Source organism: Lithobates pipiens, unplaced genomic scaffold, assembly GCF_037356315.1.
Source record: "Lithobates pipiens isolate NorthernLeopardFrog02 unplaced genomic scaffold, aLitPip1_a1.2 Scaffold_16, whole genome shotgun sequence".
NCBI lineage: Eukaryota > Metazoa > Chordata > Amphibia > Anura > Ranidae > Lithobates > Lithobates pipiens.
Genome location: NW_027507748.1, coordinates 534,067,223 through 534,087,790, shown reverse-complemented (window position 1 = coordinate 534,087,790; position 20,568 = coordinate 534,067,223). Strand labels below are relative to the sequence as shown.

The 20,568-nt window shown below is 45.5% G+C and overlaps 1 protein-coding gene across 1 annotated transcript in view; it reads right to left on the bottom strand.

Annotated features, from left to right (window-relative positions):
- Positions 1-19,502, bottom strand: part of SLC25A30 (solute carrier family 25 member 30) — a 57,024-nt gene extending 37,522 nt beyond the window's left edge. The window contains exon 1 of the mRNA XM_077483222.1: positions 19,366-19,502. The gene's annotated coding sequence lies outside the window, so the exon portion shown is untranslated. The remainder of the gene's footprint in view (positions 1-19,365) is intronic.
- Between the last annotated feature and the right edge of the window lie 1,066 nt (positions 19,503-20,568).

The window sequence follows — 20,568 nt, the reverse complement described above, 5'->3', positions numbered from 1 at the left end:
GCCTGACACACAATAAGAACAGATCTAAAGATTCACACACACACTTTGCTTCGTGTCAACACATATCGTGACTTGTTAACCTGCAAAAAAAAAAAAAACACACGTGCGCACACACACCAAGAACTTCAGTGCAATCCTTTTAGCCTTTAAGGCTGGATTCACACCTATGCATTTTTAGTGCTTTTTGCATATTTGCACTACAGTCCATTTAACATGGTTTCCTATGGAACATGTTCTGTAGTGCAAAAATGCAGAAAGCACTAAAGATGCATAGGTGTGAATCCAGCTTAAAAGCTAGCCAGTAGAGCAGCACAATTATCACGATCTTGACTAAAGTGTTTCACAATTCTTTCTATGCAAAGAATTCTCTCTTCCTTTCGATGGCTGTGGCCTCAGAAGAACAAAGAAAAACTGGGCAGTCTGCCAAGAATCAAAACATTCTTTATCAGTTGAACTTAAGTATAAACTTTGTAACAATTTGTCAATGGAATAGACTGTGTGCAAAAGAAAAAGTTTAACCAATTAAATCTTTTTTCTGACATTTATTGGTTTCAAGTTAAAAAAATTTTTTTTGCTAGAAAATTACTTAGGATCCCCAAAATATATTGTTTTTAGTAGACACCTTAGAGAATAAAATGGTGGTTGTTGCAATATTTTATGTCACATTTTATTTGCGCAACAGTCTCTCAAATGCAACTTTTTAAATGACAACGAATATAAAAAAAAAAAAAAAAAAAAAAACACACCTCTTTAATTAATAAACTTTCAATAACATGCATGTGCCTCACTAGTTACAAATTAAAGTGGTTGTAATTTTTTTACTTTTATCTACAGGAAAGCCTATAATAAGGATTACCTGTAAGGGGGGGGGGGGGGGGGGGGGGGAAATAAATATATATATATATATATATATATATATATATATATATATATATATATATATATATATATATATATATATATATATATATATATATATATATATATATATATATATATAAATTTCTCCTAAACCTGTATGGTTTAGGAGATATTCCCCTCGTAATGTGCCGCTGACTGCAGCGGTGCATGCGCGGGAGTGACGATATCACGGCTCCGGCCACTCATAGCGCCAGAGCCGCGATACCTGGAAGAAACGCAGAGGGAACATGTCAGCTCCATCGGCGTGGATCGGGCCAGATGTCGTGGCCTTGTTCGAAGGTAAGCATTTCATAATGAGCTAGTATGCGGTGCATACTAGCTCATTATGCCTTTTCCTTTGCAGGTGACAAAAAATAAATAAAAAAAAATTCAGCGGGTTTACAACAGCTTTAACATGTTGTATACCTTTCTGTACAAGCCATTTAAATGCTCTAGAGAAAGAAATGGCCCCTGAAAGAGAAAATTCTCATTTTAGGAGAATAACAGTTATGAAGCGGAGCCAGGACATCAAATGCCAGGAAGAACCACACAAGTGAAGCCTTGGCTGCATGAGCAACAAGTGTGCTGAATCCATGCCCAGATGCAATAACTCACACTGCATCAGCTGATACAAAGCACACAGACATAAAAGAGGAATGTCACCGTCCTCCAGCAAGGTCATAACAGGAAATGTCCCCAGGATCCAGCTGAATGCCCTGTTCTCTGACATAGGCAGACAAACTTGTTTTAGGACAGATAGGGTGCTAATTAAAGGGTATTCAAATGCCTGACAGTATAATGGAAGAAACAAGATCAATCTCGCAATGCCTGCTTTATGCCCTGTACACACGGTCGGACTTTCTGGCGGAAAATGCGCAATCGGATAGCATTGTCGGAAATTCCAGTTGTGTGTGGGCTCCATGCGACTTTCCGACACAAAGTTTGAGATCTGGATCTAAAATTTTCCAACAACAAAATCCAATCGTTTAAATTCCAATCGTGTGTAGACAATGCCGACAGACAAAGTGCTACGCATGTACCTGAAGACGCAATTACCGATTTGCGAAACGTGTAGCGGCTGTCTGAATCCCGCGAGTTGGAAGAGAGATTCGTGCATCCATGGGACACCACTGAAGGCTGTGACACTGATCCATGTGAGTGCACATCTGATTGATTTTAAATATTATTTGAAATAAATTTGCATTTACTTGCTACACTATGATGGTCCTTTGCATGTCTTTTTGAGCCATATCAGTACAAGAAGTTTTTAACTTTCCTTGGGGAGAAATCATTGATGTGACCAGTGAAGGAATGGTTATCCTTAAATGAACCAAAGGCGATAACACAGACTAGGTATGGTGAGTGGCCAATCTTTCCGGTGGTGGTGAAGCACTTGGTTTTTGTCCCTGGTTGACACTGAGTGGAAATAGAAGCATTATCAAGAAAACCTTAAAGAGGAAGTAAACCCTGATGAGTTTACTTCCTCTTTCATTCCCTGTTAAGGCAAAGCATATTGGACTACTATGCATCGCATAGTAGTCCATTATGTGTCACTTACCTGACACAGGAGCCAGCGATGTCACCACTGTCCCCTGTAGTTCCGAGCGTCCATTTCTTGGTGGGTCTCGCTGCTCCGGCGCTGTGATTCGCCGGAGCAGCGATGACGTCACTCCCGCGCATGCGCACAGGAGCCGAGACTCGCGGCATTGCCGTCGTCGACGATGCCCCGCTCAGTGTGCCTGCGCGCCGCTGTCTACGGCGCATGCGCCGTAGATAGCGGTGCCCGTCTTCGGCCAAATATCTCCTAAACCGTATAGGTTTGGGAGATATTTCTTGGACCTACAGGTAACCCTTAATCTAGGCTTACCTGTAGGTCAAAGTGGTTTGTAAGGGTTTACAACCACTTTAAGCACTAAAGAGACTGTTTAGATTTATGTATTATATGCACGCAGCACTTTTTCTTACAGGAGATATTTAAGCACTTGTAAAATTGATGGTACATTGGAGCCTATTGTGGCATATACTGTTTGTGTTATAGAGTAAGCAGCAAGCAGTTTTTTCACACATTTTTCCACATTGTTGAAATTATTTATTGTTGATTTTTTTACAGGTTTTGCACATAATTTCTAATATAACTATTGGGGTTGGAGCACTTTAGTTGTTTGTAGTCTGAGCAAGATAGGTTGTGTTTGGTGACACCGGTGCAGGAGTTAGGGGTCTGGCTAACAGACACAAACTGCAGTGGTGCCACCACATACATATTTATATACATTTTTATTTTCTTCTTTTTTTGGTTTTATCACCTGCAAAAGTGGTGGTTTAACTGGTAGTGATATCAGTTAATTTATGGAATTTGCCCTTGGAAATAAGACACCATCATAGTAAATAAAGTTAGCGCAACCCCCATTACACACATATACTAATTAGATTGACTCACATAGTGATATTTCTATATTAGGTTGCAGCAAACAGATATATTTTCATATTTTCTTGTCCCTAGTGCGCCGGTATTTTTTCAATTTTTTTGTTGCATGTTCAGAATAAGTTACGAGATTAAAGCTATTAGCTACTGGCCTCTTTACAGTCCCGTCGTACCTGTTCTACGTCACCTTGTTCTGAACAATTGGATTTTCTGACAACTTTGTGCAACCGTGTGTATGCTAGACAAGTTTGGGCCAAAATCTGTCGGTAAAAAATCTGACCGATTTTGACGTCGGAAAGTCCGACCGTGTGTACAGGACGTTAGACTATATATACAGTATCTTAGTTTGTGGCAGGGTGCGATGTACAGAAGTGAGAAAGTGAATGTTTTTGGCTGTAAAACTTAGAGGGCTCATTAACAGTAGGGAGGCACTCAGGTGTGTTGGGATCCTAGTCTGAATCCACCAATAAGCTGGCATGGCATTCCCCATAGTCACACATATACACGTCCCATGCAGGCCGGGAATGCCTTGGCCACTTATGGCTGGCTATCTATAGAAACAGCTTCCTGGCCTGGATAGCTCAGGCAGGTTCAGACAAGTAACCCGAACTGGCCTAAGTTCATCCCTAAAACAGGTACACGCTGGTGTGCATGGTGTAGGGCAATGCATTTGTACATGTTTAGGATATGTACCAGCACACCACGCATCAAGAAGAGTCCAAGAGTTTTTTAATTGAAGCATGATCACATCACAAAAAAATAAATAAATAAATAAATAAAGGGTAGTGCACTTTTTTTGTGATGTGATCATGCTTCAATAAAAAAACATTTGGACACTACATGATCTGTGGTGTGCTGGCACATATACTCATTTTGCTTTCTGATCCCGTCTCCAGCTGGCGATTGCTGCAGTACCCAGGACTCTAGAGCAAGGATCCTCAAACTATGGCCCTCCAGCTGTTGCAGAACTACACATCCCATGAGGCATTGTAAAACTGACATTCACAGACATGACTAGGCATGATGGGAATTGTAGTTCCTGAACAACTAGAAGGCCATAGTTTGAAGACCCTTGCTCTAGAGAGTTTTCTCCAGGAACATGTACAGTGGGGAGAACTACTAGTTATTGTAGACGTGGTGCAGTGAAACACAGGCATGCTGCATTATGGTGTAATCATTGATCTGTATGCCCTTGCATTGAGCCAGGGTTGATCTATGCAGATATGCTGAGAATGTGCCCAAAGCTCAATACATACATTACATACAAGCAAACTGAAATAGGATAACCCTTGCAGTACACTGCTGGCTAAATACAGAGCTCTGAACCCAATGAACTCAGGCCAGACACAAGAAGAAATATCTCTCTGCTACACGTCACGCCACAGTGTAGATTTCCAGCACAAAGCAGCAGCTTTAAAGTCTACCCGAGGCACTCCTTGGAGAATATCCTCTTAGTAAAGCCCTCTATACATCTCTTAAAGCTGAATTCCAGGGAAAACAAATCTTCCCTTGAACTGGGACTGCACCAGCACTGCAGGGGTTAAACACTTTTCTATAAAGGGGACAAAAGAAGCCGTTTTACTTACTCGATCCTCCACTCTTTTAGGCTCCCTCTGTGCTGATGGGCCAGTCCCCGCAGCCTTTTCTCCCCCAGGTCCTGATACAATCATGTACAAATGTGGAGCCCATATCGCTGCACTAGATGTGAGAATGCCAAGGGACAGCCCACTGACACAGCGTAGGGGAGAAGAGGAGGAAAGTGCCAGCTTCTAGAGCAACCAAGGATCCAACAAGTAAAATTACTTATTCCAGCTCCCTAGACATAAACGAGCATTTAAACCCATTTAACCCTTGCAGTGCTGGCCTCTTTACAGTCCCGTCGTACCTGTTCTATGTCACCTCGTTCTGAACAACTGCAAAGAAGGAGATTTCCCTTCCCTAGCGATAGGCTTTAAGGGCTTGTGCGTAGTGTTGTACATTGTGTAGGAACAGTGAGGGGCTGGGCAATGCGTTGTTCCAACCGGTTTTTATTTTTACTTTATTGAAATATCACACAATGACACTTTATTCAAGCCCATGCACTGAAGTACATTACCGTGACATACAATGCGGCGAGTTGTGCTACACAAGGCCTCTTATACACGGAGCGGGCTCTGTTAGAGTATGCCTGCTTAGTGGGGAATCTGTCCACTGGAACTGCACGATTCTGGCCAAAATGAGAATCACAATTTTTTTTGCTTAGAAGAACACGATTCTCGCGGAGTAAAATCTTTCACATACAAAAAGAAAAAAGGAAAATAAAAATTGGGATAACTTTACTGGTTAGTTTTTTCTTTAACTACTTAAGGATCAGCCTCGTTTTGAGATTTTGGTGTTTACATGTTTAAAACTGTTTTTTTTGGCTAGAAAATCACTTAGAAAAAAAACAATATATAATGTTTGGGGGTTCTAACACCCTAGAGAATGTAATGGCGGTTGTTGCAATACTTTGTTTTCACACCGTATTTGCGCAGCAGTCTTACAAGTGCACTTTTTTTGGAAAAAAAATATTTTTTTAATATATATATTGTGAAAGATAATGTTACGCCAATTTGATACCCAACATGTCATGCTTCAAAATTGTGCCCGCTCGTGGAATGGCGACAAAACGTTTACCCTTAAAAATCTCAATATATAGAGAAACAGGGTCGGGACTTTAAATGAGGCGTCTATATTGTGGCCAATCGTAGGAGTCAAAGTGAAACATGAACAAGTATTTGTTTGCCATGATTGAGTAGGTACATGGCAGACAATACATGCAATAATGGCACATAATATAACAAATCATGTATCCAAAACATTTACCTGTTAAAAACCATTAATAGAATATATGATAGTATTGTCCTCAATAATAAAAAATCATTATAATATAACAGTTATAATCCACAGACCATGTAAGTATGTATGCATTGCATCTAGGTTAGGCCCGACGTGTTTCATGGGATCTATTAAAAAATTCTACAGGTTGCATGTTTTGCGTTACAAGAGGTCTAGGGCTAGGATTATTGCTCTCGCTCCACCGATCGCGCCGATACCTCCCATGTGTGGTTCGAACACCGTTTTCATATGCAGGCACTACTCACGTATGCGTTTACTTCTGCGCGCGAGCTCCGCGGGACGGGGCACATTTAAAAAAATTTTTTTTTATTATACCTTTTTATTTTTACACGATTTAATAAAATAAAGTCATTAAATTGTTTATTAAAAGAAAAAAAAAATGGCAGGTCCTCTTAAATATGAGATCTGAGGTCAAAAAGTCCTCAGATCTCATATTTAGATTAAAATGCAATAATTAAAAAAAAAAAAAAAGAAGAAAGGAAAAAAAATTGGCCCTTTAAGAGCTGTGGGCGGAAGTGACGTTTTGACGTCGCTTCCACCCAGCAATTGTATGGAGACGGGTAGGGGCCATCTTCCCCTCACTCGTCTCCATACTAAGCCTACAGCAGGACGTGATCACCTCCGCCACTGCCGACAGCTTTGGCAAGTGGCGGAAGGCACCAAATCGCGGTGGAAGGGGGGGGCCCCCCTCTCCCGCCACTGATAAAAGTGACCACTGTCATCTTATAGCGGATCGCCCGAGATGGGGATAACGATATTCCTCTTTAACCAGTTGCCGACCGCCGCACGCCGATGTACGTCGGTACAATGGCACGGGCAGGCATAAGGACATACATGTACGTCCCTTGCCTCCCGCGGGTCGGGGGCCCGATCGGGCCCCCGCCCGGTGCCTGCGGCGGTCGGTATTCGTACGGGAGCGATCCCGGACGAGGGGACGGCCATTCATTCATGGCCACCCCCTCGCGATCGCTCCCGACGAATAGAAATCCCCGGTGACATCACTTCCTCTCCTGTAATGTAAACACAGGAGAGGAAGTGATGTATTCTCTCCTCCGTGTCGGTATTTTTCGTTCCGACACGGAGGAGAGCGGATCAGTAAGTTGCACCAACACTCACACACACAGTAGAACATGCCAGGCACACTCACACCCCCCCTTTACCCCCCGATCACCCCCCCAATTACCCCTGCCCCCCAGTCACAGTGACACCAATGTCATTTTTTTTTTTTTTTTTTTTTTTTTTTTTGCATTGGTGTCATTTGTGACTGTAATAACTGTTAGGGCAGTTAGAGTTAGCCCCCTTTAGTTCTAATGTACCCCCCTAACCCCCCCAATAAAGGTTTAACCCCGTGATCACCCCCCGTCGCCAGTGTCACTAAGGCTGGGTTCACATTGCAGCGGTTTATGAGAACGAATGTGATTCGCACCGCACTGCAGTGCAAATCACATCCGATCTCTGTGCGATTCGAGTTCAGCCATTCGCCGCACCCGCCGCACCCGCCACACCCGCCGCACCCGCCGCAAATTCGCACGGGACCCTTTTTTTGGCCCGCAGCAGAATCGGATCGCATGGGTGTTCACACCATGCGATCCGAGTTTGCAGATCGCACTGCGATATGCGAACTGATCTGGGGGTGTCAGTAACATTTCACTGACACTCCCAGCAGTTCGCATAGGGCAGTGTGAACTGCCGCCGGGAGGCATGCGATGCGGGAACCCGCCGCGGATTCGCGGCGTTTCCGCATCGCTCCAGTGTGAACCCAGCCTAATAAGCGATCATTTTTCTGATCGCCGTATTAGTGTCACAGGTGACGCTAGTTAGGCAGGTAGGTATTTAGGTTCGCCGCAGCTTTTTATAGCGCCAGGGACCCCCATATACTACCGCATAAAGCCCCCTGATTGCCCCCTAGTTAACCCTTTCACCAGTGATCACCATATAACTGTTACAGGTGACGCTGGTTGGTTAGTTATTTTTTTATAGTTTCAGGGCACCCGCCATTTATTACCTAATAAAGGTTTAACCCCCTGATCACCCGGCGGGTGTCATTTGTGACTAATAACTGTTAGGGCAGTTAGGGTTAGCCCCCTTTAGTTCTAAGGTACCCCCCTAACCCCCCCAATAAAGGTTTAACCCCGTGATCACCCCCCGTCGCCAGTGTCACTAAGGCTGGGTTCACATTGCAGCGGTTTATGAGAACGGATGTGATTCGCACCGCACTGCAGTGCAAATCACATCCGATCTCTGTGCGATTCGAGTTCAGCCATTCGCCGCACCCGCCGCAAATTCGCACGGGACCCTTTTTTTGGCCCGCAGCAGAATCGGATCGCATGGGTGTTCACACCATGCGATCCGAGTTTGCAGATCGCACTGCGATATGCGAACTGATCTGGGGGTGTCAGTAACATTTCACTGACACTCCCAGCAGTTCGCATAGGGCAGTGTGAACTGCCGCCGGGAGGCATGCGATGCGGGAACCCGCCGCGCATTCGTGGCGTTCCCACATCGCTCCAGTGTGAACCCAGCCTAATAAGCGATCGTTTTTCTGATCGCTGTATTAGTGTCACAGGTGACGCTAGTTAGGCAGGTAGGTATTTAGGTTCGCTGCAGCTTTTTATAGCGCCAGGGACCCCCATATACTACCGCATAAAGCCCCCTGATTGCCCCCTAGTTAACCCTTTCACCAGTGATCACCATATAACTGTTACAGGTGACGCTGGTTGGTTAGTTATTTTTTTATAGTTTCAGGGCACCCGCCATTTATTACCTAGTCTCACTAGTGTACCCCTAAATTTAGGGGTGTCTACTTTCCAAAATGGGGTCATTTGGGGGGGGTTTGTGCCATCTTGGCATTTTATGGCCTTCAAAACTGTAACGCCCTTAGAAAGCCTGAAGGCGGTGCTTGGTTTTCGGGGCCCCGTACGCGGCTAGGCTCCCAAAAAGTCCCACATATGTGGTATCCCCATACTCAGGAGAAGCAGCAGAATTTATTTTGGGGTGTCATTTCACATATGCCCATGGCATGCGTGAGCAATATATCATTTAGTGACAACTTTGTGAAAAAAAAAAAAAAAAAAAAAAAAGTTTGTAATTTTCCCGCAACTTGTGGCAAAATATAAAATATTCCATGGACTCAACATGCCTCTCAGCAAATAGCTTGGGGTGTCTACTTTCTAAAATGGGGTCATTTGTGGGGGTTTTGTGCCATCTTGGCATTTTATGGCCTTCAAAACTGTAATAGGTAGTGAGGAGTGAAATCAAAAAATTACGCCCTTAGAAAGCCTGAAGGCGGTGCTTGGTTTTCGGGGCCCCGTACGCGGCTAGGCTCCCAAAAAGTCCCACATATGTGGTATCCCCGTACTCAGGAGAAGCAGCAGAATTTATTTTGGGGTGTCATTTCACATATGCCCATAGCATGTGTGAGCAATATATCATTTAGTGACAACTTTGTGTAAAAAAAAAAAAAAATTTTTTTTTTTGTCATTATTCAATCGCTTGAGGCAAAAAAATAAAATATTCAATGGGCTCAACATGCCTCTTATCAATTTCCTTAGGGGGTCTACTTTCCAAAATGGGGTCATTTGGGGGGGTTTTGTACTGCCCTGCCATTTTAGCACCTCAAGAAATGAGATAGGCAGTCGTAAACTAAAAGCTGCGTAAATTCCAGAAAACGTACCTTAGTTTGTAGATGTGACAACTTTTGCGCAAACCAATAAATATACAATTATTGACTTTTTTTTTACCAAAGACATGTGGCTGAATACATTTTGGCCTAAATGTATGACTAAAATTGAGTTTATTGGATTTTTCTAATAACAAAAAGTAGAAAATATCATTTTTTTTCAAAATTTGCGGTCTTTTTACGTTTATATCGCAAAAAATAAAAATCGCAGAGGCAATCAAATACCATCAAAAGAAAGCTCTATTTGTGGGAAGAAAAGGACGCAAATTTTGTTTGGGTACAACATTGCATGACCGCGCAATTACCAGTTAAAGCAGCGCAGTGCCAAAGTGTAAAAAGACCTCTGGTCATTTACCAGCAAAATGGTCCGGTCTGAAAGTGGTTAAACAGCTGCCGTAAAACTGCGACGGCCGGTCCGTAAGTGGTTAATTTATTAAAGTGTAATTTATTTGAACGACCGCTGTGCAAATACAGTGCCACCATTTTATTCTCTAGTATCTTTACTTGCCACAAATAGAGCTTTCTTTTGGTGGTATTTGATCACCTCTGCGATTTTTATTTTTTGTGCAACAAATAAAAAAAAAAAAAAAAAAAATAAAAAAAAAAAAAGACAGAAAAAAAAAAAGTTTCATGGTTTCTGTTAAAAATTTTTGTAAATAAGTTGTCAGTGACTGGCACCGATATGGCTGCACTGATGGGCACTGATGGGTGGCATTGCTGATTTAATTTGTTTCATCATGGTGGCAGTCAGTGCCCATTTGTGGGCACACATTGGGCATTCATTTGTACATGTGGATGGCCATAGGGTACATACCTGGCCATCCACATGTTGCCCACTTCCCTGGTGGTCTAGTGTGGGCATCCAAGGGGGGTCTGCGCTCATAAACAATCAGCGCAGACCCCCCCCCCCCCCCCATCAGGAGAGTCGCCGATCTGCTTTTCCTCACTCATGTCCGAGAGACGCGAGTAGAGGAGAGCCGATCAACGGCTTTTCCTGTTTACATCGTGATCAGCCGTGATTGGACATGGCTGATCACATGGTAAAGCGCCTCCACTCCAGGCTCTTTACCGAGATTGGTGGAGCGGTGTGTCAGACTGACACACCGCTCCAACGATCTCCGCAATGCACGCCCCCACAACAGCAGGTTATCCTGAAGGGCATCATATGATGCCCAGTCAGGACAACTAAACCACTTCCCAGACGTCAATCTGCTATTGACTGGGGCGGGAAGTGGTTAATGATTAATCATGCAGCTCTACTGTCCACTGATCCCTGCTGAGCAGGTGGATGGCTAGTCCGTGTCTGCTGCACTTATGCAGAATGGACACAGACACAGCCAGCTTTCCTCTATGGATGGTCAGATGTAAAACGGACCGCCTGTTTGTTTATACCCAACTGCCACCCAATCCGATAGACAGATGGGCAATGGATCCCCATGCATCTGTTTTTTAGCAGAGCGGATAGGATTGAATATCAGTGGGTGTCAGACATTTTTGTTGACACCCGCCACCCCATAGAGGAGACTGGAGTGTCCGATCAGGTGGACCTGATCTGTCCGCCCATGTGAAAGGGTCCTAAAAGTACACACATACAACATTTCTTATGCCGCGCATGCGCACACACACACACACACACACATAATATTTATCATGGTGTGAATACAGTAGAACGCCTTCCCCTCCCCCCCATGTGTCCTTGCTTTGAACCTAAATTGTTCTATACAAATCATGCAGCTCACCAGATTTGGAGTGAACAAGCCTGTATCGAACAGAAAGCTAAAAGTGTGTTCATTGTGTTAAAAATCAGATAACACCAGAATGGGTTAAACACTTATTTTGGGTAAACAGAACAGATCCATCCAGTTAGGCAGTGGAGATGTTCACAACCAGGAAAAACATTGGTGTATTTGTTTTAAATTGAAAGCACAAGGTTTTATTACAGTCAGCCTTGCCTCATTTAACACATTTACAGGAGCAAAGTAACAGATGGCAAACATTTAAAATTTGATGGAGGTACCATTAACAAATGCATGTGATGGTGGGGGAAAAAAAAAAAAACCCACACCACACACATTTTTTTTTTAAATATATATACACACACACACACACACACACACACACACACACTATCTTCTCCAATATAGAAAAACTGGGGAGAAGTATCACGTTACTCTCCTTGTACTACAACTGGTACCTACAGGCAAGCCTATAGTAAGGCTTACTGTCAATATCTGCTAAACTTTCAGTTTGAAGCCGCGTGCACACGGGCGGACTGTATGGCCAACTTAGTCCGTCAGACAATCCGACGGACAGTCCGTCCTACTTTCGAATGAACGGACTTGACCACACACGGATGCACAAACAGTCCGTCGAAAGCTTGCGCGATGACGTGTACAGCACGTACGACGGGACTAGAAATAGGAAGTCCAATACACAGCAATGCAACCTTTCGCCGTGTAAATCCTTTCTGGGCATGCGTCATACTTAGTCCGTCCAACTAGCCTACTGACGAGCGGATTGTCCGCTGAAACCAAAGTATGACGGACAGTATTACGGAAATTCCGAAATACTTAGTACGCCAGACTGCACGCTGAAAAAGTCCGCTGAAGCCCACACACGAGCAGACTGTCCGCTGAAATGTGTTTTGACGGACTAAGTTGGCCAGACAGTCCGCCCGTGTGTACGCGGCTTAAGAGATATTCAGAGTGCACGTAGCCAGGGATGTGACCGCTGCATGCCCTCTAAAGGTCCCGGACCTTCAGAGCCTGTGCCATGACGTCGTCATGCCCCCAGAGGCTTCCGAACTCAGTAGGAAGACGGGGTGAAGACATCAGGCCTCTCAGTGGTGACAGCACAGCGCCGGAGGGCTTCATTCTAAAAGGCAAGTCTCTCATAACGAGCTAGTATGTGACACACATTATGACATTGCCGTGTAGGGAATTTTTTTTTTTTGCTCTCAAAAACTACAGTTTACTACAGCTTTAATTCTAGGTTCACAATTGTACAGGTTATGTCACTGATGGTGAACCTTGGCACCCCAGATGTTTTGGAACTACATTTCCAATGATGCTCAACTACACTGCAGAGTGCATGAGCATCATGGCAAATGTAGTTCCAAAACATCTGGGGTGCCAAGGTTCGCCACCACTGGGTATACCTGCAGGGAAAAGTCCCAACCCTTTTTTTTTAATGCAGCACCATTTTCACAAACAAAAATGCACTATATTTTCAGATGTATGAGGTGGGCCCCCCCCCCCCCCATTTAGAATAATTGGCTCCTCCGCACATCTGTAGAGGAGAGCCGATTAATCACGAAACGATCGCAATCTCGATTCACCCCCCCCCCCCACGCGATCTAAGTTCTGAGTGACCTGCGATTTTCTTTTAGTGCCGCCGGTTCCACTAACCAGCGTGGAACGCAAATGGCGGATATCGGAACTGACGTCAGCCATCGGAACTGAGGTCAGTCATTGGAGCGCGCAATGTGGCGTGCCGCTGCCTGGTTGTGGGAGGTTACAGTGGCCGGGAAACAGCATGCTGTTTACACTGATCGCTCAGACGGAGCGATCACTTGTAAACAAACGGGCGTCATGTCATGACGCTGTTTCCTCTCTCCCCCTCTGTACTAACATGTACAGTGGAGGGGCGAGATCCAGAGATGGAAGCAGCCATCCCTCCTTACCCTGCCAATACCCTAGCAATACCCTTCCTGCCAATACTCAGTGATAACCTGCCTGTAATGTTTTCAAATAAAACAGTTTTTTGATAATCGTGATCTTCATTCTAAGCAAAAGAATCACGATTCTCATTATTCCCAGAATCGTGCAGCTCTAGTACACGCTGGTGCCAATGGTTACACAAATACAGAATTTTCAGCAATTCATTCATATGGGCAAATATACTGTACATTGCTGTGGCCTTGGGAAACCTCAGACGTATTTTACTCTCTACACCCAAATACTATAAATTATGGCCACATGTAAGGAGGTGTTAGTCTGGATTACCACAGATTGTGCAGGGCATAGTAACGTACTACGCATGCATTATGATGGACTGCATTCATAGAAATAGTGCATGCACCTTGCTTGGTACTTTAGAAAGCCCATTCAAATTAAAGATTTTGTGCAGGGCAAAAGGTCACTAATGTAAAAAGAAGAAAAACACCCAAACTTGCCCGATTCGAGTGACAAAAAAGGGTCCAGAACTTGGAGTGGAGATGTGAACCATCTCCATTGAGATTAATAGATTTTTTTCCCCCCTCTAGCGTTTTGTAGCTTCAAGCTACAAAACGCTCAGGTGTGAATGAGGCCTTACACCCAAGAAAGCTGCCATCTTAGCCTCGGTTTGATCTGCCTTGATGCTGCACATGTCTTGAATGTAGCAATTGTTAAATCAATGGTTTAATGCCTCTTTAAGTAAACATGTATATGTGGACATTACCAGTGGGTACACCCTGCCTACAACAGACTCCTTCAGGCTAAAACGACTAGCTCCTGTGTTTAATATTCTACAGACAATGATTTACCAGTAGAAGTACCCCTGATCGGGTCACAAGTATAGTCCGCGAGTGACACAAATCTTTGTCTTGCATAAAGACTGACTTGAGAAAGACTTTACAAACAGTTTAACTAGATGCTGACCGCCTGCTGTCAAATGATGGCCAGGCGGCGCACCTATTGTGGTGGGAGGCCGTCATATGACGGCCTCCCGTTTAAACAGGGAACGCGCGCGATCGTGCGTGCGCATCCCTGTTTCTTCGGTGGTGGCGTGTCACGGAGACACACCGATCGCCACCGTAGGGGGTGAACAGCCATTGGTTATGGCTGTTTACCACGTGATCGGCCGTGATGAAGTCACGGCCGATCACAGATGGTCACACCCCGACTGTGCACGGCGCATGCGCGCGATCGTGAGCGCGCTGCATGTCGGTGGCGGCGTGTTCCCCGGGAACACTGCTCGTCACCGACGCTGGTAAACAGCCATTGGCCGGCTGTTTACCCACGTGATCGGCTGTGATCCTTTCACAGCCGATCACTAAAATGTAAACAAACCGCGGTAACGAGATGTTACCGGGTTCTCCTCCTCACACACCGATCGTGTGTGAGGAGGAAATTGCGGTAACGTCTCGTTACCGCCTACAGTGTACACCAATCATACTGATTGCCCCCTCATAGTACCTGTCAAACACAGTCCATCAGAGTACCTGTCCCGGCCCATCAGAGTACCCGAGTACCCGGCCCATCCGAGTGCCCGTCACGGCCCATCCGAGTGCCTGTCACCAGGCCATCAGAGTACCCGTCACCAGGCCATCAGAGTACCCGTCACCAGGCCATCAGAGTACCCGTCACCAGGCCATCAGAGTACCCGTCACCAGGCCATCAGAGTACCCGTCACCAGGCCATCAGAGTACCCGTCACCAGGCCATCAGAGTACCCGTCACCAGGCCATCAGAGTACCCGTCACCAGGCCATCAGAGTACCCGAGTGCCTGTCACCAGGCCATCAGAGTACCCGAGTGCCTGTCACCAGGCCATCAGAGTACCCGAGTGCCTGTCACCAGGCCATCAGAGTACCCGAGTGCCTGTCACCATCTGTATGTGGCCAGGCTGTGTAAAAGTCTCACACATGTGGTATCGCCATACTCGGGAAGAGTAGCAGAATGTATTTTGGGGTGTAATTTGTTGTATGCATATGTTGTGTGTGAGAAATAACCTGATAATATGACAATTTTGTAAAAAAAAAAAAAAAAAAAAAAATCTTCATTTTGCAAAGAATTGTGGGAAAAAAATTACAACTTAAAAAAACTCACCATGCTACTTACTTAATACCTTGGAATGTCTACTTTGTAAAAAGGGGTCATTTGGGGGGTATTTGTACTTTCCTGACTTGTTAGTGTCTCAAGAAATGAGGTACACCTGATGTACTGAAGGCCTGATCAGATGTGATCAAATTTTCAGTGATTGGCACCATAGTTTGTAGACTCTATAACTTTCACAAAGACCAAATAATATATACTAATGTGGGTTATTTTTTACCAAAGATATGTAGCAGTATAAATTTTGGCCAAAATTTATGAAGAAAAATTACTAATTAGCAAAAAATTATGACAGAAACAAAGAAAAAGGCATTTTTTTCACAAAATTTACGTTTTATTTTATTTATAGCACAAAAAATAAAAAACCCACTAGTGATTACCACTAAAAGAAAGCTCTATTTGTGTGGTAAAAAGGACGCAAGTTTCATATGGATACAGTGTTGGATGACTGAGTAATTGTCATTCAAACTGTGAGAGCTCTGAAAGCTGAAAGTTGGACTGCACTGTATTGAGGTGGTTAAAGACAATCTTTTTCAAAAGTGAATAGGCAGTAGCTACAAATACTGTAGCTGCTGACTTTTAGAAGTCTAGGGATCCAACGACATAAAACACAGACTGGTCCTTCGCCGATCTTCAGTTCCCCAGCACTGTTTACTTTGGGAACCCAGATGTGCCTCCTTGCAGCTTTACAGCCGACTTCCCACCGCACCTTATAAAATGGGACCTGTGAAATGTCCCAGAAGGCTGCAGGCAAACACCCGCTCCCCACTCAAAAAAGGGGTCCAAACGTGGGAGGGCATGGAAGCGGAGTTTCCACTTTAAAGCCTAAATCTGAGAATTACACAAAAATTACTCTTGCGGTTCCCCGTCCACAGCGCAAGCATTAACAATACTTGTTAAATAATCCCCCCACCTCCCCTAAGTCTGCCACTAAATGCAACCCTTAAGCTACCCAGCAACTGCATGCAGTGATGCAGCATTTACAGGGTTAAGCCCCATACACACATTCAGATTTTCTGCTGATTTCCCCCCCCCCCCCTTCAGATTTATCAAAACCATATAATATGAGGTCAAACCTTAGGAGTTCCAATTTGGATGTACCGTATATACTCGAGTATAAGCCGAGATTTTCAGCCTCTTTTTTGAGGCTGAAAGTGCCCCCTCGGCTTATACTCGAGTCACCGCTGTCTGACTGCTCGATCAGCGTATCGAGCAGACAGACGGCGGACATTAAAATTCAAAAGCCGCGCCTCCTTCTCCGCCTCCGCCTGTGATAGGCGGAACACTGAATTTCCCAGCAGTCAGTGTTCCGCCTATCACGGACATCCGTTCATTCTCATACTACGGACGAGTATGAGAGGATGTCCGTGATAGGCGGAACACAGGCTGCTGGGAAATTGAGTGTTCCGCCTATCACAGGCGGAGGACGGAGGCGCAGCTTTTGAATCGTAGAATGGCCGCCGAGAAGAGCGGCGATCCATCGGCACGACACGGGACGGAGGAGGCACGGGACAGAGGAGGCACGGGACAGAGGAGGCACGGGACAGAGGAGGCACGGGACAGAGGAGGCACGGGACAGAGGAGGCACGGGACACCGGAAGGCACGGGACAGAGGAGGCACGGGACAGAGGAGGCACGGGACAGAGGAGGCTCGGGACAGAGGAGGCTCGGGACGACGGCGGCTCGGGACGGAGGCTTGGGACACAGGTAGGCTGGACACACACACACAAGGCTGCACGGACACACACACACACACACACACACACACACACACACACACACACACAGGGATGGATGGATGGATGGATGGATGGATGGATACACACACACACACACACACACACACACACACACACAGGGATGGATGGATGGATGAATACACACACACACACACACACACAGGGATGGATGGATACACACACAGGGATGGATGGACGGACACACAGGGATGGATGGATGGATGGATGGACACACACACAGGGATGGATGGACGGACACACACACAGGGATGGACGGACGGACACACACACAGGGATGGACGGACGGACACACACACAGGGATGGACGGACGGACACACACACAGGGATGGACGGACACGCAGGGATGGACAGCCATGTCTCACCCTCGGCTTATACACGAGTCAATAAGTTTTCCAGTTTTTTGGGGGTAAATTGGGGGCCTCGGCTTATATTCGGGTCGGCCTATACTCGAGTATATACGGTAATCAGGCAGGCCCTTGCACTACATAGTTTTGGTAAATCTGAAGACAAAAATCAGCAGAAAATCTGATAGTGTGTGTATGGGGCTTCAGGCTCTGTTCACACCCCAGCGACTTAGGATCAAACTTGTGAGAGCCAAATTGTCACTACTGGAGTCGCTGTGACTTCAGAAAATGTCCCTGCACTACTTTGTTATGGCTTCAGTGCCACACACTGTAAAAGTCCTATCAAAAATCGGACGCCAAAGTTGCATTAAAAGTCAGCTATGTGAAAGGAGCCTGAAGGTGAGGAGGTGACCTCCCGCCTCCTCAACAAGCTGAGCGTTTGAAAGAAGAAACCCCCGGAGCCATTATGGAGGTATTACACCTTACTCCTCTGCTCCCGACTAACTCAGTATTTTAAGCATTTTCTGCAGCTGATCACGCCCGGCACACTCACATACCAAATAGTGGTCATTGCACGCCGCTGTCTGTTCAGCAGACGCTCGGTCTAACAGTCCTGCTGGAAAACCTGCATCTGATCAGTGCCTGCAGCCAATAGCGGTGTATGCTATATGCGTTGTCAGGACAGCAGGAGAGATCCATCCACATGCCTTGTGTCTTCACAGCCACAGATCAGTGCGATTTGCACCGAGATCTTTGCAGCTTATGACTTTAACAGAAGTCCATGCAAGTCGCAATGAAAGAAAAAAAATAAAAGAAAAAAAGGGAGCGCAGGAACCTGAGTCCCTATTTGTGCGACTTGTCATGCAACTTAGAACTGTCAAATGGCATTCTTGTAAACAAGGGCTTACAGAGTATGCAGCTTCTTTAGCTCCTTCTCCTGTGCCAGTTTAAGCTGGCACCATGTCCACTGTCCCAGGCGTCCTATTTCGGCACGGGGGGGGGCGCTCCATTACAAGCTGTACATTGTTCAGGATCAATGACTGTTTCCCAGTGACAACCTGGGACTGAGCCAGTACAACGCATGTCACCACAGCCGCTTGTAAATTACACTAGAGGAGCATGCAACATGGTGACAACGCAGGAGCAGAATTAGGAGAGTGTTGTCACCCCAAAAAAAAAAAACACTTTATGTCAGGATCAGCAGGTATTACTATATTAAGAGATGACATGGAAGAGATGAGGGATTGGCTTCACTCCTGCCCAGTCTCATGGCACTGGCAGAGGGAACAGAAAACTAGTGCCAGCCATGTACCAAGGAGACATCTGCTGGGGGCGTGTCCTCGGAGGGGGCGGGGTCGGAATGCAATCTAATAAGGACACATGGACAGAATGGACCGCAGTACAGCTGACACCAGTCACACATACAATGAAATGTCTCCTCCACCACCACGTGCCCCCCACTATAATCATCACACTGCCACAGAAGAGGCTATAATCACAGCCTACAAATCCCCGGCTCCCCATCCCCTCCCCCACACATTCCTCCTATGTATATATAAAAAGCGTACCTGAGGCCTGGACACAGCTCTGCCTGCGTCGGAATGAAGACGCTTCCGATTAGCACTGAAGGGCCCCGAAGACGTGACTCCGCCCCCCGTCTTCCCCACCCACAATCTTACTAGTTCCACCCAGTCCTGCCCGGGCAACTCCCACCCAATAATAGCGAGCCACAAAGCTATCTAAAGCTCGCCTCGCTCCGCCCCCGTGCCGGTTACGGCCTCATCCGATTGGTAGGCGGACGGCTTCTTCTCCAGAGAAAGCACGTGAAGGGAGAATGCTCGTGCCAATAGGCGGGGGTAGCTTTATTTATGGGCGGGGAGTGAGCGCAGTCACTGTGCGGAGTGTAGGCGGGGCTCCCCTCCAGGGGGCTCAGTAGTCAAGAGGTCGAGGAATGTCTTTCTGTAGGGCAGCGCGCCCTTTTCCGACTTGTCCTTGAAACCTCCAGACTCTTCTATAGCTGTAGTCATTAGGGTTGATTTACTAAAACTGGAGAATGCACAATCAGGCACAGCAAATCAGCTTCCAGGTTTCATTGCCAAAGCTTAAGTGAACAAGCTGAAGTTAGAAGCTGATTGGCTGCACAGCTGCACCAGATTTTGCACCGTATTAGTAAATAAACCCCAACGTGTATCTGGTGAATGGCTGCAGCGAATAGAAGCTGGAGGGACGGGCAGTTTGACTTTTCTAACCCATTAGTGGTCAGACCAGATTTTTTGTACTTTTCACTTTAACCACTTCAGTCCCGGAAGATTTTACCCCCTTCCTGACCAGAGAACTTTTTGTGATTTGGCACTGCGTCGCTTTAACTGATAATTGCGTGGTCATGTGACGTGGCTCCCAATCAAAATTCCCCAGAAATAGAGCTTTCTTTTGGTGGTATTTGATCACCCCTGCGGTTTTTATTTTTTGTGCTATAAACTAAAAAGGGCAACAATTATGAAAAAAAAAACATTATTTTTTACATTTAGCTATAATAAATATCCCCAAAAAGATATTAAAAAAAACTTTTTTTTTTACTCAGTTTAGGCTGATACGTATTTTTATCGTGGCTGCGACATTATGGCAGACACATCGGACATTTTTTAACACATTTTTGGGACCATTGTCATTTATACAACAATCAGTGCTATACAAATGCACTGATTCCTGTGTATATGACACTGGCAGCGAGGGGGTAAAGTGTGTCCTGGGGAGTGTTTTTAACTGTAGGG